The 27,157-nt window shown below is 37.6% G+C and overlaps 1 non-coding gene across 1 annotated transcript; it reads right to left on the reverse strand.

Moving 5' to 3' along the window:
- Positions 1-11,426: 11,426 nt before the first annotated feature.
- LOC148574275 (small nucleolar RNA R71) lies at positions 11,427-11,531 on the reverse strand. The gene has a single exon (XR_015905796.1). It is a non-coding gene; the product is annotated as a small nucleolar RNA R71 (small nucleolar RNA).
- Between the last annotated feature and the right edge of the window lie 15,626 nt (positions 11,532-27,157).

Consider the following 27,157-nt stretch of genomic DNA (forward strand, 5'->3'; position numbering starts at 1 on the left):
TAGACCCAACACAAAGGATTTTTTTTAAATAAATAAAAAAATCTTTTATTTACGAATATAGGTAATTTGTAGTATTTCTATTACTTATATCGTTTACACTAAACGAAACTGTAAACGAGACATACATAGTGCTATTTTGTTTATATTGTAAACGAGATAAACGATAAGTTACAGCAATGAGATATGGTACAACAAATTTTTAGCAGCTATAAAAGAATCTGCAATCATTTATATTCTCCACAAAGATTTCACTTCTTCTCCTCTGTTTTTCTTCTAAAAATTAATAAAAAATGTCTAGTGGTAGTGAATATGTGGTTGTAAGTTTGTATCCCAATTGTCACATGAGAAATAATGACACTGGAATGATATTTGAGTGTGATAATCTTATTCTGTTGCACACTCTGCAAGTAAGTTCTTTGTCTGAGCTAAAGAGCCTGATATTGAGGGTCATTGGTGCTAGCGGGAGAAAAGAGGTTGGAAGAGTTTGGTATAGGTTGCTAGTACCGATGAGAAATGGAGTTTTTCGGTTTCATCTGTTTTGACTCCATGGCGATGAGCATGTGCGCCCCATGTTTGACATCTATGGGAGAATCATTACGGAATAAGTGATGGAGTTTTCTACGGAGGTTGGTGATGATGTTGGTGGCAGTGGATCTGCCACTCAAATTTTGTGCAGGATGACCCACCTCTTGCACTATCACCGCTACACTGTGCTAGTCCAGTGGAAGACATGGACATGGACGGTGAGGAGTCCAATGAGGAGTATGTTATCGATAGCAACGATAGTAGTTCTTCTGAAGATGATGATGATGAGGAGTTTGTACCAGAAACTCCGGTCGACGCATCAGTTTGGTATCTTCTGCCTGCCCTGCACCTAATTACGGCCTTATCAGCTATACCCAGTCACTATCAAAATTGGATCTGGATGCGATGCACGAGAAAACTCCATTTTCCAATATGGTGGAGACGAATACAACATAGACAATGGTGTGGAGTTTAGGGTTGGCCACAGATTCAAAAGCAGAGATGCAGTAATGCAAGGTGCGAAGAATTACAGCATTCGCAAAAGTGCTGACTACCGAGTTGTGGAGTTGGATCGATGAAAGTACCATGTGCATTGCCAACAATTTATAGTAGGATGTCCTTGGAGTCTCTATGTTGTCCTCCGACAAAATTTCAGATATTGGTAGGTCAAGTTTAATTGTAGTGTATATTGTTATTTATCATGATTATATTGGTTACAAATGCCTATCATGTATATTTTAATTCCTTTGGGAGGTGCATAAGTTTGGAGGTGCGCATATCTATTTAGCCCTCACCATGTCTCAAGATCATCGACAGTTGGACAACAACCTCATCTAAGTGTCATTCTAATCCTGATACAATCCAGCCCATCAGTCGGTATCCCTGTTCTACAAGGTACAGTTAAGCAGAGCTATCACTTCCAACCATCGTACAGAAAGATCTGGATGGCGAAGCGAAAGGTAATTGCGCAGATATACGATGATTGGGAGGAGTCACATAATAAGATGTTGAGGTTGCTTTAAGCATTACAGAGTTGTTGTCCCGGAACAATATGTAATTTCAGGGCCATATCGTACTATGATGGGCACTTAGTGGTCCGCGACTGCTGCAACACCCTACCACACAGAGCTTTACGCTTAAGTCATAAATCAATGGTGGTAAGGCATTACGATGCTTAGAAAAGAACATATATAATTGTAGAAGAATAGTATTAAAACTAGGAGCCCGTGAAGAAAACTTAAACAATCGTCAGCCATCAAACACACCCGGACGTTGGAAAAGTGATTAAGCCTCGTATGCATAAATAGAATCATTGAAAATTCAAAACGAAAATACATAACAAAGTATATAAATAATAGTCACTAGTTGATGCAGCTTTTACACCATAATACTACCGGCAAATATACCGGGTTGTACCAATTAATAAATTCACGGTGAGTGAGTGTCGACCCCACGTGGATTAACGTATTAAGCAAGCAATGATCAACTGATTAATCTTGTCAGATAATCAAAATTAGGTTTTTGAAAGGTTTGAACATAAACAGCAATGTAACAAAAGCAAACAGTGAGTATTGAAAGGTAATATGATTAAAAGAGTTAAGGTTTTAGAGATGTCTGGATCAATAATTTTCACTTTCCACCTTGATTATGCAAAGATATATCCATGGCAAATCATTAGTAATTAAATCCCAATCCCTTGGCAATTCAATTTCTCTTAAACTGAATTAATCGCTAATTCCTTAGTCAATTACTTAAGAAAAGAGTTAAGCACGTTCATTGATTCATAAGCCACACAATTCATAAGAATCTTCCCTAGTTGATTTAATGTCACTTATCAAGTGTAGTTTCAAAACTTAAGAGTTGTGAGAATTAGTTTTCAAGATTAATTCAATTAATCAACTTTTCCAAGGAGTCAAAATAATTCAAGTTAGAAAAGAATTATTTTCCAAGACATTCAAATCCTTTTGGATAAACAACGAAAACCTTTTCTTAAGAGAATATCAATGCATAAATCAAAGTAGAAAAAGCTAGTGTATTAATCCATGGAATCAATAGAGATCCTTGATAAACCCCATTTGTAGGGTTTATCTTGTGTTGAATTTTGAGGGTTTTATCATCTTTTTTCACATTTATTCAATGAAATAGCATGGTTTTGTAAATTCTCCTTTAATTGCGCTTAAGAGTAAAAACATGATTTTTAGGTCTTAAAATAGCAAAATTTAATTCACCTTGATTCCATTAGATACCTTGATATGTTTGTTAAGTGATTTCAGATTCAGGATGCAAAGATTGGATCAAGGGAATGAAGGAAAAGCATGTATAAATGGAGAACTGATGAAGAAATGAAGGATTCGCAAAAGCTGTCAAGTCGAACTCTTCGCACTTAATCGACCATAACTTGAGCTATAGAGATCCAAATGATGCGGTTCTAGTTGCATAGGAAAGCTAACATTCAGGGCTTCAAAATGATATAAGATTTGCCATAGTTGCACCGCGCATAGGGGTGCGCACGTGTACGGTACGCGTACGCGCCGATGGGTGCACATGATTCACTTAATGCAACTCGTGGCCAGCAAATTCTAAGGCATTTTGGGCCCAATCCAACTCATTTCTGATGATATTTAACCCAAGGATTGAAGAGGGATGGGATATCTAGTTAGTTAGTGAGTTTTATTTTAGTTTTATCATGCTTTAGTTAGTTTCTAGAGAGAGAAGCTCTCTCTTCTCTCTAGAATTAGGAGTAGGTTAGATCTAGATTAGGAATTTTTAGATCTAGGTTAATTTCATGCTTTGATTTACTTTTCCTTTTGTAATTCTTCTTCTTCTACATCTCTTCTCTCTATGTTTAGATTTAATTCTTGTAATTCTCTACTTTTATGTTGATGAACTTTTGTTCTTCTATTTCTCTTTAATGCAATTTATGTTTTCATGTTCCTTTATTGTTGATTTGATTTGTTGTTGTTTAATTCCTTGCAATTGAGTAGGTAGATTTACATTCCTTGCAATTTTAATATGCTTTCTTTTTATGCCTTCCAAGTGTTTGATAAAATTCTTGGTTGAATTTTAGAGTAGAATTTTATGCTCTTGACTTGGGAAGGTAACTTAGGAACTCTTGAGTTACTAATGTCCAAGTAATTGACGATTGGGAGCCATTAACTCTAGATCTCACTAATTGAATTGGTGGAGAACTAGGACTTATGGACTTAGATTGATATAGCTCATTTGACTTTCCTTTACTACTAGTTAGAGGATGACTTAATGGGATTGATCCTTGCCAATTCTCATGTTATGGTTAGTGATTAGGATAGAGATCTTTGACCACTAACCTTTGCCAAGACCTTTTTAGTTGTTAGTTTATTTTCATTGCCATTTACATTTCATGTCTCTTATCTCAAAAATCCCAAAACATACCTCATAACCAATAACAAGATACTTTATCGCAATTCCTAGGGAGAACGACCCGAGGTTTGAATACTTCGGTATATAGATTTTAGGGGTTTGTACTTGTGACAAACAAATTTTTGTATGAAAGGATTATTGCTTGGTTTAGAAACTATACTTGCAACGAGACTTCAATTGTGAATTCTAAACCGTCAAAAAAATCCAATCATCAAAAATGGCGCCGTTGCCGGGGAATTGCAATGGTGTTGTGTTATTGGTTATTGTATATATGTGAATAGTGTGAATATGTTTGCTTTTGTTAGCTCTTGCTAGTCTTAGGATTTGGTTTTCTTTGTTTCTTATTTGATTTTATTTTCCTTTTCTCTTGTTATCATGAATTCTCACTTTGGCTATGAGTTTGGTTCTAATTATGTTGTAGGAAATAAGGACTATAATGAGAATGTGTATCAAGGATGGGATAACCAAAGGTGGGAGGAGCCATATGCATATGATCAATCTTCATGGCAACAACCTCCACCAATAGACTATGAACAAGAGCCATTCTTTGATGCATATCAATCCAATGGCTATGGTGAATTCTCTTGTGACTTTCAAGAACCACCACCATATGCCTATGAGCCATATCCTCAACATGAACCTCAACCATACTCACAAGCCTCTTTTCACCAAACACATCCATATGACCCTAACCCACATACACCATACCAACCACCTTTTGAACCATATGAGTCATACATGGAACCATCATTCCAATATCCATACTCCCAAGAACCACCTCAATACACACCACCACCATACCCTTACCAAGAAGAATCACCTTCCTATTATGAACCCTTTCTCTAAGACAATGAATCCTCTTATCCATCCCGATCCTCAATGGATGAAATTCTTAACCTTATACTTCAAGGGCAAGGAGAAATGCAAAGGGAGACACTAGAATTTGTGACTACCTTGACCAAGGTAGTAAGCATTTTAGCCTCCCAATGCTTGAGCACTCAAAGCACTCCCATGGTCACATGTGGAGAATTAATTGAAAAGCATAGCATGAAGGAGAAATTGGAAACTCCGGTGGAAAATGATGGATGTTATTTTGTATTAAAGCAATAGGAGGAGCCTATGATCATTGAAGAAAGGGAAGAAGTGGTTGAAGACTTAGGAGATGCAAAACCTCCTTGGGAACCTAGAGTTGAAGAGAACCTCTACAAGAAGATTGAATTTGATGTTGAGGAGGAGAGTACACAACCTCTAAAAAAATTTTTGAATGAAGACTTGGAAGGAATGGTGCAAAAATTGAGTTCCCTTGGAGATGAAGATCATGCATCCAACTTTCTTGGTGGTGAATCCTTTGAATTTGAAGAGCCTTCTCCCAATGAGATGGAAAGCAATGTGGAGGTAGATTTTTCTCTTCCTCCCATTTATGATTTGAGTGATGGAAAAGAGTTAGATGAAATTGATGAACAAAGGATTAAAGTTGAAGAAGTTTGTGAAGAGGTGGAAGTGGTCAAGGAAGAACATAAGGGAGTAGAGCTTGCAAGGACATTGGAGATACCTCTCCCTAAGCCATCACCATCCATTCTTTCATTCAAGTGGGTAAATTCCTTATACTTGAGCTTTATTATTCCCCTTGAATATGGTTTGCTTAAGACAGATGGTCAACTTAGACATATTTGTGGCTTTAAGAGTAAAAAGGAGATGGTTAGTGATTGAAAACATTCTTCTAAGTTTATGAAGGTTACATGTTCAAAGCTTAATAGCAAGGGTTGGTGTAGAACTAGATTGCTTGGGTCTAGGATGATGTTTGGTCACTTCATTGAGAGTTCGCCTTGTTTACCACCCCCATGGAATAATGATAATCAACTTGAAGATGGGTGTGGAAACAAGATCTGGGATCCGGGAATACATGAGGATCAACTTTGGGAGCCCATGGTTTGTGAGGAACTCCATCAAGGCTTGGAGTTATTATTTTTGAAGAATGGAGCTTATTGGAGATTCAAGCATTGATGGATGTTCCAAGATAGCTTCAAGCACAAGCCACCTTGAGAGGAGCTCCCCATAAGTCCAACTTAAGGACAATAAATAAAAGTGCTAGGTGGGAGACACCCCACCATGGTAATATCTTTTCATTTTTCTCTTTTGTACATATTAATAGAATTAGTTTAATTCCATGTTTTGTTTAGTTTGTTGAGTTTATTTAGTAGTATAATATGTTAAATAAGGTTTTATGGTGTTTTGGTAGCTGTTCAGAGGTTTGGAAGGCTTGGTTTGGTGCAAGAACTTGGAAAAATTTTGAAAAACAGAGCACCAACCCACGCGTGCGCGCACTTGGCGCGTACGCGTGACCCAAGTATTTTCGATCATCCACACGCACGCATACATGGCGCGTACGCGTGGATGCAAAAATTCCACCCCCAGCCAAAAACCCGAAAGTTAGGTCTGGGCTGTGCGAACATTGGGTCTAAGGCACAAACCAACCCGCGCGTACGCACACCTGGCGCGTACGCGTCCATGATCCCAAATGCGCAAAGCGCGCGCACGCGTACATGGCACACGCGTGCCGATAGTGCCACCTGCCCTCCTGGTACATTTTCCAGAGAGTTGGGCCAACCTTGGGCTGACACTGTGCCCTGCGCCTAATTCCACCCACGCGTGCGCGCACTAGCACGTATGCGCCCTTCGACCAAACTGCACATCGGCGTGTAAGCGTGCATGACGCGTCTGCGCCGATAAAAAAGAGTTTTTTTCTCATCTTCCATTTTCTTTTGTCCATTGCATTCGAATACTTTTATTTTTTGCATTTTCATTTTGTTTTTATAGCTTGTTTTTACTTCATTTTTTTTGAGATTCTTATTTTAATAATGGTGTTAAATTCTCTTACTCAATTAGTGAGAATTTCTTTCATTGTTTTGGTACTTCTTGACTTGTTTGATATTGATGGGTGATGAAACTTTTAAATCAATGCTTAATCTTGTATAACTCTTGTGTCTTTGTGCATTGATATGACCTAATATTATTTTTCATGACCCACTCCTTCTTGTTTGCTCTTGATGCTCAATATGCTCTTCAAGCTTTGACTTTACTCTTGCATCAAGTATTAGTTTATATGCCCCTTGCCTATATTGTTCTCTCACTCACATGTTGTAGCTACCATGTAGTAGAGAACCACACTCTTATTTGGCATTAGCCCCGCCTATGTTTTATTTGCCTTGATATCTTTGTTATAGGCTTAATTTTCTTTCCTTATCTTTCCTTTTAGGTTGGACACCAAGAAAGGAGGAAAAAGGAAAAGTTTTTTAATGGGGCAATGATGAGCGGATAATTTATACGCTTTTTGGCATTGTTTTTAGTATGTTTTTAGTAGAATCTAGTTACTTTTAGGGATGTTTTCATTAGTTTTTATGTTAAATTCACATTTCTAGACTTTACTATGAGTTTGTGTGTTTTTCTGTGATTTCAGGTATTTTCTGGATGAAATTGAGGGACTTGAGCAAAAATCAGATTCAGAGGTTGAAGAAGGACTGCTGATGTTGTTGATGCTGACCTCCCTGCACTCAAAGTGAATTTTCTGGAGCTACAGAACTCAAAATGGCGCGCTTCCAATTGCGTTAAAAAGTAGACATTTAGGGCTTTCCAGAAATGTATAATAGTCCATACTTTGGCCGAGTTTAGACGACGTAAAAGGGCGTTGAACGCCAGTTCTACGCTGCTGTCTGGAGTTAAACGCCAGAAACACGTCACAAGCCAGAGTTGAACGCCAGAAATACGTTACAAACTGGCGTTCAACTCCAAGAATGACCTCTGCACGTGTAACATTCAAGCTCAACCCAAGCACACACCAAGTGGGCCCCGAAAGTGGATTTATGCATCAATTACTTATTTCTGTAAACCCTAGTAACTAGTTTAGTATAAATAGGACTTTTTACTATTGTATTTGACATCTTTGGATTATCTTTTGATCCTTTGATCATCTTTGGACGCCTGGTTCTTAGATCATGGGGGCTGGCCATTCGACCATGCCTGGACCTTTCACTTATGTATTTTCAACGGTAGAGTTTCTACACTTCATAGATTAAGGTGTGGAGCTCTACTGTTCCTCAAAGATCAATGCAAAGTACTACTGTTTTTCTATTCAATTCAACTTATTCTACTTCTAAGATATTCATTCGCACTTCAACCTGAATGTGATGATCGTGACAATCATCATCATTCCCTATGAACGCGTGCCCGACAACCACTTCCGTTCTACCTTAGATTGAATGAGTATCTCTTGGATCTCTTAATCAGAATCTTCGTGGTGTAAGCTAGATTGATGGCGGCATTCATGAGAATCCGGAAAGTCTAAACCTTGTTTGTGGTATTCCGAGTAGGATTCTGGGATTGAATAACTGTGATGAACTTCAAACTCGCGAGTGCTGGGTGTAGTGACAGACGCAAAAGGAGGGTGAATCCTATTCCAGTATGATCGAGAATCTTAGATGATTAGCCGTGCTGTGACAGAGCATTTGGACCATTTTCACAAGAGGATGGGATGCAGCCATTGACAACGGTGATGCCTCCAGACGATTAGCCATGCAGTGACAGTGTATCGGACTATTTTCCAGAGAGGATCAAAAGTAGCCATTGCCAATAGTGATGTCCTTACATAAAGCCAGCCATGGAAAGTAGTAAGACTGATAGGATGAAGACAGCGGAAAAGTAGAGGTTCAGAGGAACGAATGCATCTCTATACCTTTATCTGAAATTCTCACCAGTGATATACATAAGTATTTCTACCCTTATTTTATTATTTATTTTCGAAAACTCCATAACTATTTTATATCCGCCTGACTGAGATTTACAAGATGACCATAGCTTGCTTCATACCAACAATCTCCGTGGGATCGACCCTTACTCACGTAAGGTTTATTACTTGGACGACCCAGTGCACTTGCTGGTTAGTTGTATCGAAGTTGTGAATGAAAAATGATTTATTAAGACGTGCGTACAGAGTTTCTAGCGCCGTTGCCTGAGATAACAATTTCGTGCACCAAGTTTTTGGCGCCGTTGCCGGGGATTGTTCGAGTTTGGACAACTGACGGTTTATCTTGTTGCTCAGATTAGGTAATTTTCTTTTTGTTTTATTTTCAAAAATTTTTCAAAAAAATCTTTCAAAAATTTTCTCCTTTGTTTTCGAAAAATTTTAAAATAAAAATATTTTCAAAAATATATTTTTCTTCAGAATTTTTAAGAATGAATTCTAGAGTTTCATAAAGCATGTTGAAGCCTGGCTGGCTGTAAAGCCATGTCTAAATTCGTTTAGACTGAGGTTTCACTTATACTCAAGAGAAGAGCTTCTTTGTCTTTCTTAGAAAATTAACTGATGCATGTAATTACACACTAAAGCTTGGCTGGCTATTAAGCCATGCCTGACCCTTTGATTGGTGCTTTAGACTAAGAATTGAAGATTCCTGGAATTCATATCAAAAATTTTGGAATCCTTATTTTTCTTTTTCATATAATTTTCGAAAAACCCAAAAAAAAAAAAAATAAAAAATCATAAAAATAAAAAATATTTTGTGTTTTTTGTTTGAGTCTTGAGCCAGATTTTAAGTTTGGTGTCAATTGCATATTCATCTTGCATTTTTCAAAAAATTCATGCATTCATAGTGTTCTTCATGATCTTCAAGTTGTTCCTGGTAAGTCTTCTTGTTTGATCTTGATGTTTTCTTGTTTTGTATCTTTTCTTGTTTTTCATGTGCATTCTTGCATCCATAGAGTCTAAACATGAAAGATTTCTAAGTTTGGTGTCTTGCATGTTTTCTTTGCATATAAAAATTTTCAAAAATAAGTTCTTGATGTTCATCTCGACATTCAAAGTGTTCTTGGTATTCATCTTGACATTCATAGTGTTCTTGCATTCATCACATACTTTGATCCAAAATTCTCATGCATTGCATCATTTTTCATGTTTTTCCCTCTCATCATTAAAAATTCAAAAATCAAAAATCATTTTTCATGTTTTTCCCTCTCATCATTAAAAATTCAAAAATCAAAAAAATATCTTTCCCTTTTTCTCTCTCAAAATTTCGAAAATTAGATTTGACTTTTTCAAAAATTTTTAAAATCCAGTTGTTTTTATGAGTCAAATCAAATTTTCAATTTAAAAATTTTATCTTTTTCAAAATCTTTTTCAAAAATCAAATCTTTTTCATTTTTCTTAGTTATTTTCGAAAATTAAAAAAAAAATATTTTTCAAAAATATTTTTCTTATCTTTATATCATAATTTTCGAAAATAACATCATCAATTAATGTTTTGATTCAAAAATTTCAAGTTTGTTACTTACTTGTTAAGAAAGATTCAAACTTTAAGTTCTAGAATCATATCTTGTGATTTCTTGTGAATCAAGTCATTAATGGTGATTTTAAAAATCAAATCTTTTTCAAAAACTAATTTCAATCATATCTTTTCAAAAATATCTTCTTATCTTATCTTTTTCAAAAATTTGATTTCAATATATCTTTTCTAACTTCCTAACTTCTTATCTTTTCAAAATTTGTTTCAACTAACTAACTAACTTTTTGTTTGTTTCTTATCTTTTTCAAAACTACCTAACTAACTCTCTCTCTCTAATTTTCGAAAATATCTCCCCTCTTTTTTCAAAATTTCTTTTTAATTAACTAATTATTTTAATTTTTGATTTTAATTTTTGAAAACTACTAACCTTTTTCAAAAACTATTTTCGAAAATCACTAACCCTTTTTCAAAAATAATTTTCGAAAATCCTTCTCCCTCATCTCCTTCTAATTATTTATTCATCTACTAACACTTCTCTTTATCTCACATCACTGCTCCTATCCTTACCCTTGTGTTTGGATTCTTCATTCTTCTTCACCCCTATTCCTTTTCTTCTTCTACTAACAATAAGGAACCTCTTTATTGTGACATAGAGGATTCCTCTTCTTTTCTTGTTCTCTTCTCTTTCTTATGAGCAGGAACAAGGAAAAAGGTATTCTTGTTGAAGCTGATCCAGAACCTGAAAGGACTCTGAAGAGGAAACTAAGAGAAGCTAAATTACAACAATCCAGAGACAACCTTATTGAAAAGTTCGAACAAGTAAAGGAGATGGCAGCCAAACCCAACAATAATAATGCAAGAAGGATGCTTGGTGACTTTACTGCACCTAATTCCAATTTACATGGAAGAAGCATCTCCATTCCTACCATTGGAGCAAACAATTTTGAGCTGAAACCTCAATTAGTTTCTCTGATGCAGCAGAACTGTAAGTTTCATGGACTTCCATCTGAAGATCCTTTTCAGTTCTTAACTGAATTCTTGCAGATATGTGATACTGTTAAGACTAATGGAGTAGATTCTGAAGTCTACAGGATCATGCTTTTCCCTTTTACTGTGAGAGACAGAGCTAGAATATGGTTGGACTCTCAACCTAAGGATAGCCTGAACTCTTGGGATAAGCTGGTCAATGCTTTCTTAGCCAAGTTCTTTCCTCCTCAAAAGCTGAGTAAGCTTAGAGTGGATGTCCAAACCTTCAGACAGAAGGAAGGTGAATCCCTCTATGAAGCTTGGGAGAGATACAAGGAACACAAAAAGTGTCCTTCTGACATGCTTTCAGAATGGACCATCCTGGATATATTCTATGATGGTCTATCTGAATTGGCTAAGATGTCATTGGATACTTCTGCAGGTGGATCCATTCACCTAAAGAAAACGCCTGCAGAAGCTCAAGAACTCATTGACATGGTTGCTAATAACCAGTTCATGTACACTTCTGAGAGGAATCCTGTAAATAATGGGACGCCTATGAAGAAGGGAGTTCTTAAAATTGATACTCTGAATGCTATATTAGCTCAGAATAAAATATTGACTCAGCAAGTCAATATGATTTCTCAGAGTTTGAATGGAATGCAAGCTGCATCCAACAATACTCAAGAGGCATCTTCTGAAGAAGAAGCTTATGATCCTGAGAACCCTGTAGTAGCAGAGGTGAATTACATGGGTGAACCATATGGAAACACCTATAACCGCTCATGGAAAAATCATCCGAATCTCTCATGGAAGGATCAAAAGCCTCAACAAGACTTTAATAATGGTGGAAGAAACAGGTTTAACAATAGTAAACCTTTTCCATCATCCACTCAGCAACAGACAGAGAACTCTGAACAAAATACCTCTAATTTAGCAAACTTAGTCTCTGATCTATCTAAGGCCACTGTATGTTTCATGAATGAAACAAGGTCTTCCATTAGAAATTTGGAAGCACAAGTGGGCCAGCTGAGTAAAAGGATCACTAAAATCCCTCCTAGTACTCTCCCAAGCAATACAGAAGAAAATCCAAAAGGAGAGTGCAAGGCCATTGAATTGATCACCATGGCCAAACCTCTAAGGGGAGGAGAGGACGTGAATCCCAGTGAGGAAGACCTCCTGGGACGTCCAGTGATCAATAAGGAGTTTTCCTCTGAGGAACCAAAGGAATCTGAGGCTCATCTAGAGAGCATAGAGATTCTATTAAACCTCCTTATGCCATTCATGAGCTCTGATGAGTATTCCTCTTCTGAAGAGAATGAGGATGTTACTGAAGAGCAAGTCACCAAGTACCTTGGTGCAATCATGAAGCTAAATGCCAAATTATTTGGTATTGAGACTTGGGAAGATAAACCTCCCTTGTTCACTAATGAACTGAGTGATCTGGATCAACTGATATTGCCTCAGAAGAAACAGGATCCTGGAAAGTTCTTAATACCTTGTACCATAGGCACCATGACCTTTGAGAAGGCTCTATGTGACCTTGGGTCAGGGATAAATCTCATGCCCCTCTCTGTAATAGAGAAACTGGGAATCTATGGGGTGCAAGCTGCTAAAATCTCATTAGAGATGGCAGACAATTCAAGAAAACATGCTTATGGACAAGTAGAGGACGTGTTAGTAAAGGTTGAAGGCCTTTACATCCCTGCTGATTTCATAGTCCTGGATACTGGGAAGAATGATGATGAATCCATCATCCTTGGAAGACCCTTCCTAGCCACAGCAAGAGCTGTGATTGATGTTGACAGAGGTGAATTAGTCCTTCAATTGAATAAGGACTCCCTTGTGTTTTGAACTCAAGGTCATCCTTCTGTAAACATGGAGAGGAAGCATAAAAAGCTTCTCTCAAAACAGAGTCAACCAGAGCCCCACAGTCAAACTCTAAGTTTGGTGTTGGGAGGCCACAACCAAACTCTAAGTTTGGTGTTGAACCTCCATATCCAAACTCTAAGTTTGGTCTTGGGAAGTCTCAACAATGCTTTGAACATCTGTGAGGCTCCATGAGAGCCCACTGTCAAGCTATTGACATTAAAGAAGCGCTTGTTGGGAGGCAACCTAATATTTATCTAATTTTATTTTTCATGGTTTTTCATGTTTTATTAGGTTCATGATCATGTGGAGTCACAAAATAAATATAAAAATTGAAAACAAAATCAAAAACAGCAGAAGAAAAATCACACCCTGGAGGAAGACCTTACTGGTGTTTAAACGCCAGTAAGAAGCACCTGGCTGGCGTTCAACGCCAGAACAGAGCATGGTTCTGGCGCTGAACGCCCAAAATGGGCAGCATCTGGGCGTTTGAACGCCAGAATTGCACCCTGGAGAAGAGCTGGCGCTGAACGCCCAGAACAAGCATGGTTCTGGCGTTCAACGCCAGAAATGGGCAACAAATGGGAGTTCAACGCCCAGAACAAGCACCAATCTGGCGCTGAACGCCCAGAGTTGTGTGCAAGGGCATTTTGCATGCCTAATTGGGTGCAGGGATGTAAATCCTTGACACCTCAGGATCTATGGAAACCACAGGATCCTCTCAGGATCTGTGAATCCCACAGGATCCCTACCCACCTCACCCTCTCCCTCTCCATTCATGGTCATCCCTTCTATTTTCCATTCACCACTCACATCCATACACATATCCCTCCATCTCCTCCATATCTTCTTCTTCTACTATTCTTTCTTCTTTTGCTCGAGGGCGAGCAACATTCTAAGTTTGGTGTGGTAAAAGCATAAGCTTTTTGTTTTTCCATTACCATTGATGGTACCTAAGGCCAGAGAAACCTCAAGAAAGAGAAAAGGGAAGGCAAGTGCTTCCACCTCTGAGCCATGGGAGATGGAAAGATTCATCTCATAAGCCCATCACTAAGAAAAGGATGGAGCAAACAAGAGAGCCCACTCATGGAGCTCAAGAAACACATGAGGAAGCTCACCATCAAGAAATCCCTGAGATACCTCCCTAGGAGAATTAAGTTCCAACATGGGACAATTAAAGGTAGAACATCAAGAGCACTCCATTATCCTTCATGAAATTAGAGAAGATCAAAAAGCAATGAGGGAGGAGCAACAAAGACAAGGAAGAGACATAGAAGAGCTCAAGGACATCATTGGTTCCTCAAGAAGGAAACGCCATCATCACTAAGGTGGATTCATTCATTGTTCTTACATTCTCTATTTTTCGTTTCTTTATGTTAAGTGCTTATCCATGTTTGTGTCTTATTACATGATCATTAGTAGTTAGTAACTATGTCTTAAAGTTATGAATGTCCTATGAATCCATCACCTCTCTTAAATGAAAAATGTTTTAATTCAAAAGAACAAGAAGTACATGAGTTTTGAATTTATCCTTGAACTTAGTTTAATTATATTGATGTGGTGACAATGCTTCTTGTTTTCTGAATGAATGCTTGAACAGTGCATATGTCTTTTGAAGTTGTTGTTCATGAATGTTAAATATGTTGGCTCTTGAAAGAATGATGACAAGGAGACATGTTATTTGATAATCTGAAAAATCATAAAAATGATTCTTGAAGCAAGAAAAAGCAGCAAAGAACAAAGCTTGCAGAAAAAAAAATAGCGAAAAAAAAATAGAAAAAAAAGAGAGAAAAAGCAAGCAGAAAAAGCCAAAGCTCTTAAAACCAAGAGGCAAGAGCAAAAAGCCAGTAACCCTTAAAACCAAAAGGCAAGGGTAAATAAAAAGGATCTCAAGGCTTTGAGCATCAGTGGATAGGAGGGCCTAAAAGAATAAAATCCTGGCCTAAGCGGCTAAATCAAGCTGTCCCTAACCATGTGCTTGTGGCGTGAAGGTGTCAAGTGAAAACTTAAGACTGAGCGGTTAAAGTCAAGGTCCAAAGCAAAAAAAGAGTGTGCTTAAGAACCCTGGACACCTCTAATTGGGGACTTTAGCAAAGCTGAGTCACAATCTGAAAAGGTTCACCCAGTTATGTGTCTGTGGCATTTATGTATCCAGTGGTAATACTGGAAAACAAAGTGCTTAGGGCCACGGCCAAGACTCATAAAGAAGCTGTGTTCAAGAATCATCATATTGAACTAGGAGAATCAATAACACTATCTGAACTCTGAGTTCCTATAGAAGCCAATCATTCTGAACTTCAATGGATAAAGTGTGATGCCAAAACTATTCAAGAGGCAAAAAGCTACAAGTCCCGCTCATCTGATTGGAGATATGTTTCATTGATATTTTGGAATTTATAGTATATTCTCTTCTTTTTATCCTATTTGATTTTCAGTTGCTTGGGGACAAGCAACAATTTAAGTTTGGTGTTGTGATGAGCGGATAATTTATACGCTTTTTGGCATTGTTTTTAGTATGTTTTTAGTAGAATCTAGTTACTTTTAGGGATATTTTCATTAGTTTTTATGTTAAATTTACATTTCTGGACTTTACTATGAGTTTGTGTGTTTTTCTGTGATTTCAGGTATTTTCTGGCTGAAATTGAGGGACTTGAGCAAAAATCAGATTCAGAGGTTGAAGAAGGACTGCTGATGCTGTTGGATGCTGACCTCCCTGTACTCAAAGTAGATTTTCTGGAGCTACAGAACTCAAAATGGCGCGCTTCCAATTGCGTTGGAAAGTAGACATCCAGGGCTTTCCAGAAATGTATAATAGTCCATACTTTAGCCGCGTTTAGATGACGTAAAAGGGCGTTGAACGCTAGTTCTACGCTGCTGTTTGGAGTTAAACGCCAGAAACACGTCACAAGCCAGAGTTGAACGCCAGAAATACGTTACAAACTGGCGTTCAACTCCAAGAATGACCTCTGCATGTGTGACGAATGGATTTTTGATGGTTTAGAATTTCACTAATGAAATCTCGTTGTAAAGTATAGTTTCTAGACCAATCACTAATCCTTTCATACAAAAAGTTGTTTGTCACAAGTACAAACCCCTAAAATTTATAAACCGAAGTATTTAAACCTCGGGTCGTTCTCCCTAGGACGTACAATGAAGTGTCTTGTTATCGGTTATGAGTTATTTTGGGGTTTCGGATAAGAAGCATGAAAAGTAAATGGCAATGAAAATAAACTAACAACTATAAAAGGCTCTTGGCAAGGTATGAAAATTAGAAGTCCTATCCTAGTTATCCTTTTCAATTGTGATGAGACTTGTTCATTGCTACCACTTAGTTAACCCTCACTAATTAAAGGAAAGTCAAGTGGATGAATCGATTTGATTTCTCAAGTCCTAATCAACTCCTAAAGGGATGACTAGCTTTAGAGGGTTTCAAATCAATTAGCAATCTATCCAATTATCAATCAACAAGGGAATTAGATAACTCAAGTGTCACTAATTACTCTACCTAAGCCAAGAGGAACAAAATCTACACTAAAATCCAACCAAGCATTTCATCTTGTTTAATGAGAGGTGATTCAATTTTGGATAGAAATTCATTGATGAACGAGGTCATCTCTTGATCAGCCTCTTCATATTCTTCAATTTCAATATACACCATGCCCTTCTCATCTTCCTTGTGAGGTTGTGCATACTCTTCTATAATTTCAACTCCATGTCCAACGGGTGAGGATTCCATTGTAGAGAGCAATTCATCTATGATTGAATCCATTTCTCGATAAACTTCTTCCAAGTCTCCAACGATGATATGCCTTGGCGGTTGCGCACCTTCTTCAACTTCAATATCAAGCTCCTTGGAAGAGTGCTCCATGAGACTACATTCCCTTGGACTTTCAACATCTCCTGAATCTTCAACCACTTCTTCCTTTTCTTTAATGATTATAGGTTCCTCTAGTTGCTCCAATACAAAAATTGACTCCTCTTTCTCCACCGAATTTTCCAATTTCTCCTTCATACTTTGCTCTTCTTTTGACTTTTCACATGTGGTCACGGAAGTACCTTGAGTATTCAAGCATTGGTGGGCGAAAGTGTGCACCACCTTGGTCAAATTGGTCACAAACTCAAGTGTATCCCATTTCATGGCCTCTTGTCCTTGAAGTAACAAAGTGAGAGAATCGTCCATTGGGGCTTGTGGTGGGTGGGAAGGTTCGTTGTTTTGGAGAGAGAGTTTATAATAGGAAGGTGGTTCTTTTTGGTAGGGTTGTGGAGATTGTGAGTATTGAGGTGGTTCTTGGTAGTGCTCTTGATAGGGTGGTGGTTCTAAGGGCTCTTGCTCATAATGGCCATAAAAATATGGTATGGATGATTGGTTATATGATGGATATGGATCATAGGGTGGTGCTTGGTGATGAAAGGCTTGTGAGAATGGTTGAGGTTCATGTTGAGGGTGAGAGTCATAGGCATATGGTGGCGGTGCTTGGAAGTCACAAAGTGATTCACCATAGCCATTGGATTGACATGCATTAGGATGAGAATTATACCTATAAGTGTCCGGAGGTTGATGCCAATAGGAGTGATCAATTCCTTGAGGCTCCTCCCATCTTGGAGCGTTCCATCCTTGGTACATGTTAGCATTGAAGTTCACGTTCCCTACAACACAATTAGAGCCAAACTCATAGCCAAAGTGAGAATTCATTATGGAAAAACAAAATAAAACTAACAAAATCTAGTATACAAGCAAAAGACAAACTATTTACACTATTCACATATGTACAATAACCAATAACATAACACCATTGCTCATCCCCGGCAACGGCGCCATTTTTGACGATTAGATTTTTTGATGGTATAGAATTTCACAAATGAAACCTCGTTGCAAGTATAGTTCCTAAACCAAACAATAATCCTTTCATACAAAAAGTTGTTTGTCACTAAAACAAACCCCTAAAATTTATAAACCGAAGTATTCAAACCTCGGGTCGTTCTCCCTAGGAATTGTAATGAAGTGTCTTGTTATCGGTTGTGAGTTATATTTGGGGTTTTGATATGAAGCATGAAAGATAAATGGTAAGAAAGTAAACTAAAGGTCTTGGCAAGGGTTGGTGGTCAAAGATCTCTATCCTAATCACTAACCACAATATGAGAATTGGCAAGGATTAATCTCATTAAATCATCCTCTAACTAGTAGTAAAGGAAAGTCAAATGAGCTATATCAATCCTAGTCCATAAGTCCTAACTCTCCACTAATTCAATTAGTGAGAACTAGAGTCAATGAATCCCAATCATCAATTACTTGGACATTAGTAACTCAAGAGTTCCTAAGTTACCTTTCCAAGCCAAGAACATAAAACTCTACTCTAAAATCCAACCAAGCATTTCATCAAACACTTGGAAGGCACAAAAGAAAAGCATAGTAAAATTGCAAGAAAAGTAAATCTACACTACTCAATTTGCAAGGAATTAAACAACAACAAATCAAATGAACACAATTATTATGATTTACCTTGAATTGAATTGAAAGAGAAAGGAAGGAACAAAAGTAGATCTACAACAAAATGCAAGAACAACATAAAGGAAATTACAACAAAAAGATGAAAGAAGAATGAATGTAACAACAAGGAATTGAGAAGATAGAAATAGAAGAAGATGAATTAAAATCTAGATCTAAGAACTAAACCTAATCCTAATTCTAGAGAGAAGTGAGAGCTTCTCTCTCTAGAAACTAACTCTCACTCTAAACTAAGCTAAACTATGACTAATGATGACAAGTCTTGATCCCTCTTCAATCCTTGGCTTAAATAGCATCTGAAATGAGTTGGATTGGGCCCACAAGGCTTTAGAATTCGCTGGCCACGTTTTGCTCTAAGTGAACTAGGTGGCAGCAACGGCGCGTGCGCGTACTTTGCGCGTGCGCACCACCATACGTGTAGCAACTATGGCAAATCTTATATCGTTTCAAAGCCCCGGATGTTAGCTTTCCAACCCAACTGAAACCGCATCATTTGGACTTCTGTAGCTCAAGTTATGACCGATTAAGTGCAAAGAGGTCGGCCTGACAGCTTTCCGGTTCTTTCATTTCTTCATGAATTCTCCAACTTTTTATGCTTTCTTTCTTCATTCCCTTGATCCAATCTTTGCCTCCTAAATCTTAAATCACTTAACAAACATATCAAGGCATCTAATAGAATCAAGGTGAATTAAATTTAGCTATTTTGAGTCCTAAAAAGCATGTTTTCACTCTTAAGCACAATTAAAGGAGAATATACAAAACCATGCTATTTCATTGAATAGATGTGGGTAAAAGGTGATAAAATCCCCTAAATTCAATACAAGATAAACCATCAAATTGGGGTTTGTCAATGTGTAACATTCAAGCTCAGCCCAAGCACACACCAAGTGGGCCCCAGAAGTGGATTTATGCATCAATTACTTATTTCTGTAAACCCTAGTAACTAGTTTAGTATAAATAGGACTTTTTACTATTGTATTTGACATCTTTGGATGCCTGGTTCTTAGATCATAGGGGCTGGCCATTCGGCCATGCTTGGACCTTTCACTTATGTATTTTCAACGGTAGAGTTTCTACACTCCATAGATTAAGGTGTGGAGCTCTGCTGTTCTTCAAAGATCAATTCAAAGTACTACTGTTTTTCTATTCAATTTAACTTATTCCGCTTCTAAGATATTCATTCGCACTTCAACCTGAATGTGATGATTGTGACAATCATCATCATTCCCTATGAACGCGTGCCTGACAACCACTTCCGTTCTACCTTAGCTTGAATGAGTATCTCTTGGATCTCTTAATCAGAATCTTCGTGGTGTAAGCTAGATTGATGGCGGCATTCATGAGAATCCGGAAAGTCTAAACCTTGTCTGTGGTATTCCGAGTAGGATTCTGGGATTGAATGACTGTGACGAACTTCAAACTCGCGAGTGCTGGGCGTAGTGACAGACGCAAAAGGAGGGTGAATCCTATTCCAGTATGATCGAGAACCTCAGATAATTAGCCGTGCTGTGACAGAGCATTTGGATCATTTTCACAAGAGGATGGGATGCAGCCATTGACAACGGTGATGCCTCCAGACGATTAGCCATGCAGTGACAGCGCATCGGACCATTTTCCAGAGAGGATCAAAAGTAACCATTACTAATAGTGATGTCCTTACATAAAGCCAGCCATGGAAAGGAGTAAGACTGATTGGATGAAGACAGTGGGAAAGCAGAGGTTCAGAGGAACGAATGCATCTTTATACCTTTATCTGAAATTCTCACCAGTGATATACATAAGTATTTCTACCCTTATTTTATTATTTATTTTCGAAAACTCCATAACTATTTTATATCCGCTTGACTGAGTTTTATAAGATGACCATAGCTTGCTTCATACCAACAATCCCCGTGGGATCGACCCTTACTCACGTAAAGTTTATTACTTGGACGACCCAGTGCACTTGCTGGTTAGTTGTATCGAAGTTGTGAATGAAAAACGATTTATTAAGACGTGTGTACAGAGTTTCTAGCGCCGTTGCCTGAGATCACAATTTCGTGCACCAGGCAACAAACAAGTCATCCACACAAACTTTTGACGGAACTCATCAGTTGTAGCAACTCGTCCACCTTGCTCTTCTTTGCATGCACTGAGGACGGTGCAATCTTTAAGTGTGGGGAGGTTGTCCGACCGATCTCCATGGGTAACAATTTCCTTTTTCAACACCAATGTTAGATAGTTGTTGCATTGCATGATAGGTTGCATGTTAGTTAGAATTTGTACATATTTTTACCACTTCTTTCTCATTAGGACTACTTGGTTATGGTGATGATTTCTTTTCCAAGAAACTGTTTTAGAGCAACCTACCAATTTGAAAAATTTTGTTGAACTTGCTTGAAAGAATTTAATTTGGAACATGGTTTTGAGCTAAGAACACAAGCTTGTAAGATTTGAGCCTAATTGCGTGGTTACATCTTATAACCACTTATTTTCCCTTCTTGTGTGCATTATTCTCTTCCTATGATTGTGATATTTGATTTGTTTGATTCTTTATGTCCATTATTTTGTGTATTCATACATTTATATAATTGAGGCCATCATTTCATTAGCTCACTTACCCAAATAGTCTTACCTCTTATCTTCCATTGTTTGCCAACTTTGAACCTACGATTAACCTACTTGTTCATAATTTAAGTTCATTACAAGCCTTAAAGTGAAAAATAATAAATGTCCTTAATTTGAATCTTTGATTAGCTTAGGCTAGTGTGTGTGTGTCATTCAAGTGTGGGAACCTTGGGACATTGGGGGAATAAAAGGGTAGTTTGTAATTTTTGTTAAAAATATTGGGAATTGGGTACATGCTCATGTGTTAATCGAATGTAAAACCATATGCATTGATACTCTTGTATATACTTTATTGCAAAAAGAAAAAAATGAGAAAATAAAAAGAAAGAAAAAAATATATGTAGACATCAAAAGAAAAAGAAGAAAAAAATATAGAAAGAAAAGAAAAAGAAAAGAAAAAAAAAGGGGACAAAATGCCCCAAGTGAAGCTCAATAATGATCAATGCATATGTGTTGTGATCAAGAAAAAAATGCATGAGTATGTGAAAAAAGTGAAGAATGGGTAGTTAGGTTTGTTTAGAATTGTATAGGTTGCTATATAGGTTAGGTGGGAAGTTTAAGGTAATCAAAGATTCAAATTTCAAGTCCACTTGACCAAATATGCATCCTTACCTTGACCCTAGCCCCATTATAACCTATGAAAAGACCTCATGATAGTTGTATGCATGCATGAAATAAATGTTGATTGTTAGATGAAAAATAAATCTTGGAAAGCATGATTAGGAAAGAATTGAGAGAATCGACCCTCCACACTTGAGCGACTAGAGTGCAAACACTTCCAGTGAGGGTTCGATGCTCAATTCCATGATTCCCAGCTTTCATGAGCGTTCTTCTTGCAAGTCTACTAGAATTTCATTTTGATATTTGAATTGGTAGGATTCATGAATCGATCTTGGCCCTACTTGTGCATGTATGTCTTGGAGATTGATTTATTTTTAAACAAGTAGGTAGAATCATTTTGCATTTAGTTGCATTCATATAGATAGATGCATTTAGGTTATTTGTATTGAATAAATGTCATACCCCTTGCTTCGTTCTTGGTTTAAGTGTAGAGAGGTTGATAAACCCCATTTGTAGGGTTTATCTTGTGTTGAATTTAGAGGGTTTTATCATCTTTTTCCACATTTATTCAATGAAATAGCATGGTTTTGTAAATTCTCCTTTAATTGCACTTAAGAGTGAAAACATGCTTTTTTGGTCTTAAAATAGCTAAATTTAATTCACCTTGATTCCATTAGATACCTTGATATGTTTGTTAAGTGATTTCAGATTTAGGAGGCAAAGATTGGATCAAGGGAATGAAGGAAAAGCATGTAGAAATGGAGAACTCATGAAGAAATGAAGGAATCGCAAAGCTGTCAAGCCGACCTCTTCGCACTTAATCGACCATAACTTGAGCTACAGAGGTCCAAATGATGCGGTTATAGTTGCATTGGAAAGCTAACACCGGGGCTTCAAAATGATATAAGATTTGCCATAGTTGCACTGTGCATAGAGGCGCGCACGCGCACGGTACGCATACGCACCGATGGGTGCACATGATTCACTTAATGCAACTCATGGCCAGCAAATTCTAAGGCATTTTGGGCCCAATCTAACTCATTTCTGATTATATTTAACCCAAGGATTGAAGAGGGATGGGAAATCTAGTTAGTTAGTGAGTTTTATTTTAGTTTTATCATGCTTTAGTTAGTTTCTAGAGAGAGAAGCTCTCTCTTCTCTCTAGAATTAGGAGTAGGTTAGATCTAGATTAGGAATTCTTAGATCTAGGTTAATTTCATGCTTTGATTTACTTTTCCTTTTGTAATTCTTCTTCTTCTATATATCTTCTCTCTTTGTTTAGCATTTAATTCTTGTAATTCTCTACTTTTATATTGATGCACGTTTGTTCTTCTATTTCTCTTTAATGCAATTTATGTTTTCATGTTCCTTTATTGTTGATTTGATTTGTTGTTGTTTAATTCCTTGCAATTGAGTAGTGTAGATTTACATTCCTTAAATTTTACTATGCTTTCCTTTTATGCCTTCCAAGTGTTTGATAAAATGCTTGGTTGGATTTTAGAGTAGAATTTTATGCTCTTGGCTTGGGAAGGTAACTTAGGAACTCTTGAGTTACTAATGTCCAAGTAATTGATGATTGGGAGCCATTAACTCTAGATCTCACTAATTGAATTGGTGGAGAACTAGGACTTATGGACTTGGATTGATATAGCTCATTTGACTTTTCTTTACTACTAGTTAGAGGATGACTTAATGGGATTGATCCTTGCCAATTCTCATGTTGTGGTTAGTGATTAGGATAGAGATCCTTGACCACCAACCCTTGCCAAGACCTTTTTAGTTGTTAGTTTATTTTTATTGCCATTTACATTTCATGTCTCTTATCTCAAAAAACCCAAAACATACCTCATAACCAATAACAAGACACTTTATCGCAATTTCTAGGGAGAACGACCCGAGGTTTGAATACTTTGGTTTATAGATTTTAGGGGTTTGTACTTGTCACAAACAAATTTTTGTATGAAAGGATTATTGCTTGGTTTAGAAACTATACTTGCAACGAGACTTCAATTGTGAATTCTAAACCGTCAAAAAAATCCAATCATCACTCAAATCCTTAACTAAGGAGAATTAGTTGCTCATGTTCTTCATTGAAATCTTAGAGTTATCAAAGGTAAAAGGTGCTGAAAAAGAGGAGAAGAAGTCACTTCTCCCATTATATATTAACCCTAAAAACAAATTTTAAATTCAAACCTAAAAACAAAATCAAAACTGAAACATAATCAAATTTTCTTCATAAATATTTTTTTCTCCACAAAAATCTCCCTTTTTTCTGTTTGCAAATCCTCAATTAATGCTGTGACTAGTGGGATTAGGTTGAGTCTTGAGTTAACCACATAAAGGATGAATAATTGGAGGTTTAGTGGTCAATTTGAGGCCCTTAGAAGTGGCTAAGAATCTCACGAGGTACGTGAGCCCTTCACGTTGTACAAGAAGTCTTACTATGACATAAATTGCTTCTTGTTTTGATTTGCGTTGCATGTGAACAAACCCACTTTGTACGTGGCCTTGAATGTCTTCAATTGTTGCCTCTGTTTGGTCTACAACATTGCACGTAGAAAATCCTACGTATTTTGATCAGAGAAATAGTGGGGAGCAATTGCATGTATTTTGATCAGAGAACTAGTGGGGAGCTTGCGGTGATTCCCTAAATTCCTGAGTAGTCACAAGTACTACATATACAAACAAACTCAAGTGATAATTATTGTGAAAAACAATTATGAAAGAAAATAAAATAAAATAGAATAAAGTAAACAAAGGACTTATGCATGAGGTGCAGTATCTGAGGTGTGCTTCCTTTTAATACATGCATGGAGGTCACCACACCAAACGTAGGTTTGGATGTGGTGTAAAGATAATGTGCTGAGGAATGAGCATGCATGATTGTATGAAGACTAGATTGTGGTGTATATAGAATGTAATATGATTAGGGCTTAATGAAGGGTTTGCCATGTGAATTTAATGCCCTAACATACTACTTGGTGCCTATTACGTTATATGTGAGTGTACAAGTGGATCCCTGGGAGTAGCTTTTAATTCAGGCGTAGTACGTAGGTTGATTCACGTTATACGTGAAGAACAACAAGTGCCCTGGGAGGAAGGATTAGGCTCACATAGTACTTGGGAAAGTGGCGTAGTACGTGATGGAACAAAAGTTCCCTGGGTGTGGCTTTTGCCCCCCAGGTGCTATACGTGAGAAATCTCACATAGTACGCGAACTGCCACTCACGCATATGCGTGCGGCATGCGTATGTGCCACGCCAAAATTTTCACCAGCACGCGTACGCATACAGTACGCGTACACATGACCCTTGCTCAGTGTAGTATGTGAAAACTTTTATGTTGTACGCTGGATGAGAAATTTCTCTTGGAAGTAAATAATTTAACCACGTTGTATGTGGTGCCTTCACGTACAATGTAAGGGCTTCCCCCACACCACACTTTATGTGGAATCAAATGTTCTCCTTCAATTTTCTTGCACCAAACTTCCTGTAAATGTTCATGCATATTATAACACAAGATAATAACTAAAACTATGTAAAGAAACAACAAAAATTTAAAGGATACTAAGTATTGGGTTGCCTCCCAATAAGAGCTTCTTTAACGTCACTAGCTTAACAATTCACCCCTTCTAAGTGAGGAGTTGTGTAGTCCTTTAGTGATATATCTTGCCTCCAAGATAATGCTTGAGCCTCTAACCATTGACAGTGTAAGTTCTCCCTGAATTACCTTCCATAATCTCTACATGACCACAGGGAGAAACTTTGTTGATTGTAAAAGGACCGGACCATCTGGACTTGAGCTTTCTTGGAAATAATTTGAGCCTGGAATTGTATAGAAGCACTAGCTATCCAAGTTAAAAAAATTCTTGAAGTAATTCTCTTGTCATGCCACATCTTGGTCTTCTCTTTATAGAGCCTTGATTTCTCATATGCCTCCATCTGAAACTCATCAAGTTCATTGAGTTGGAGGAGTCTTTTCTCTCCAGGCGCCTTTGCATCAAAGTTCAGAAACTTTTTGCCCAGTAAGCTCTATGCTCTAGCTCTACCAATAGGTGACAGGCCTTGCCGTAGACAAATTGATAAGGCGACATCCCAATCAGAGTTTTGAAGGCTGTGCAGTAGGCCCAGAGGGCATCATCAATCTTTTTAGCCCAGTCCTTCCTTAAAGCACCCACAATCTTCTCTAGAATTCTCTTAAGCTCTCTATTAGAGACCTCTAGTTGACCACTGGTTTGAGGATGGTAAGGAGCAGCTACCTTATGCTTGACACCATACCTCAGAAGAAGTGCATCTAACTATTTATTGCAAAAGTGGCTGCCACCATCACTAATCAAGGTTTGGGAAACACCAAACCTACGAAGGATGTATTTCTTAAGGAAACTCATCACCACCTTGGTATCATTGGTGGCTAGAGGTGCAGCTTTCACCCATTTAGAGACATAATCAACTGCAACCAAGATCTAGCTGTTAGAGTAGGAAGAAGGGAATGGTCCCATAAAGTCTATGCCCCAAACGTCAAATAGTTCAACCTCAAGAATAGGGTTTAGAGGCATTTCATTCTTCTTGGACAGAGCCTCAACTCTCTAACAAGGATCACAATGCTTCACAAATTTCCTTGCATCCTTGAAGAGTATGGGCAAGTAAAATTCACACTGAAGGACTTTTGTTGTTGTTCTTTCTCCACCAAAATATCCACCATATTCAGAACCATGGCAATGCTAGAGAATTTATGGAGTCTCTTCCTCTAAAACACACCTTTGGATAATGCCATCCGAACATGTCTTGAACAAATATGGATCGTCCCAAAGGAAATACTGGGCGTCATGCTGTAACTTTTTAATCTGTTGCTTAGTAAATTTCTTTGCAATTATCCTTCCGGCCTTGTAATTGGCCATATCAGCAAACCATGGTGGCTTATGAATTAAATATAAGTGCTCATCAGGGAGCTCTTCCTGAAGTAGGAGTGGAGCTTCTTGGTTCTTTTCAGGTTCAATTCAAGAGAGATAATCAGCTACTTGATTCTCGGAGCCTCTCCTATCTTTGATTTCAATGTCAAACTCTTGTAGGAGGAGCACCCACCTAATCAATCTTAGTTTGGAATCCTGCTTAGTCAAAAGGTACTTAAGAGCAGAATGACCAGTGTAAGCAATAACCTTAGTACCAACTAAATAAGATCTAAACTTATCAAAAGTAAAATACAACAGCAGGTAACTCTTTTTTAGTGGTAGTATAATTCCTCTGAGTATCGTTTAATACCCTACTGGCATAGTATATCACGTGTAGTAATTTAGCTTGTCCTTGTCCCAAAACAACTTCAATTGCAACATCACTTGCATCACACATTAATTCAAAGGATGATATCCAATTAGGAGGAGCAATAATGGGTGTAGAGACAAGCTTGACCTTAAGAGTTTCAAAGGCATGTAGGCATTCCTCATCAAAATTAA

The sequence above is a fragment of the Arachis ipaensis genome, chromosome B2, assembly GCF_059453495.1.
Source record: "Arachis ipaensis isolate K30076 ecotype BB chromosome B2, ASM5945349v1, whole genome shotgun sequence".
In the NCBI taxonomy this organism is placed as follows: Eukaryota; Viridiplantae; Streptophyta; class Magnoliopsida; order Fabales; family Fabaceae; genus Arachis; species Arachis ipaensis.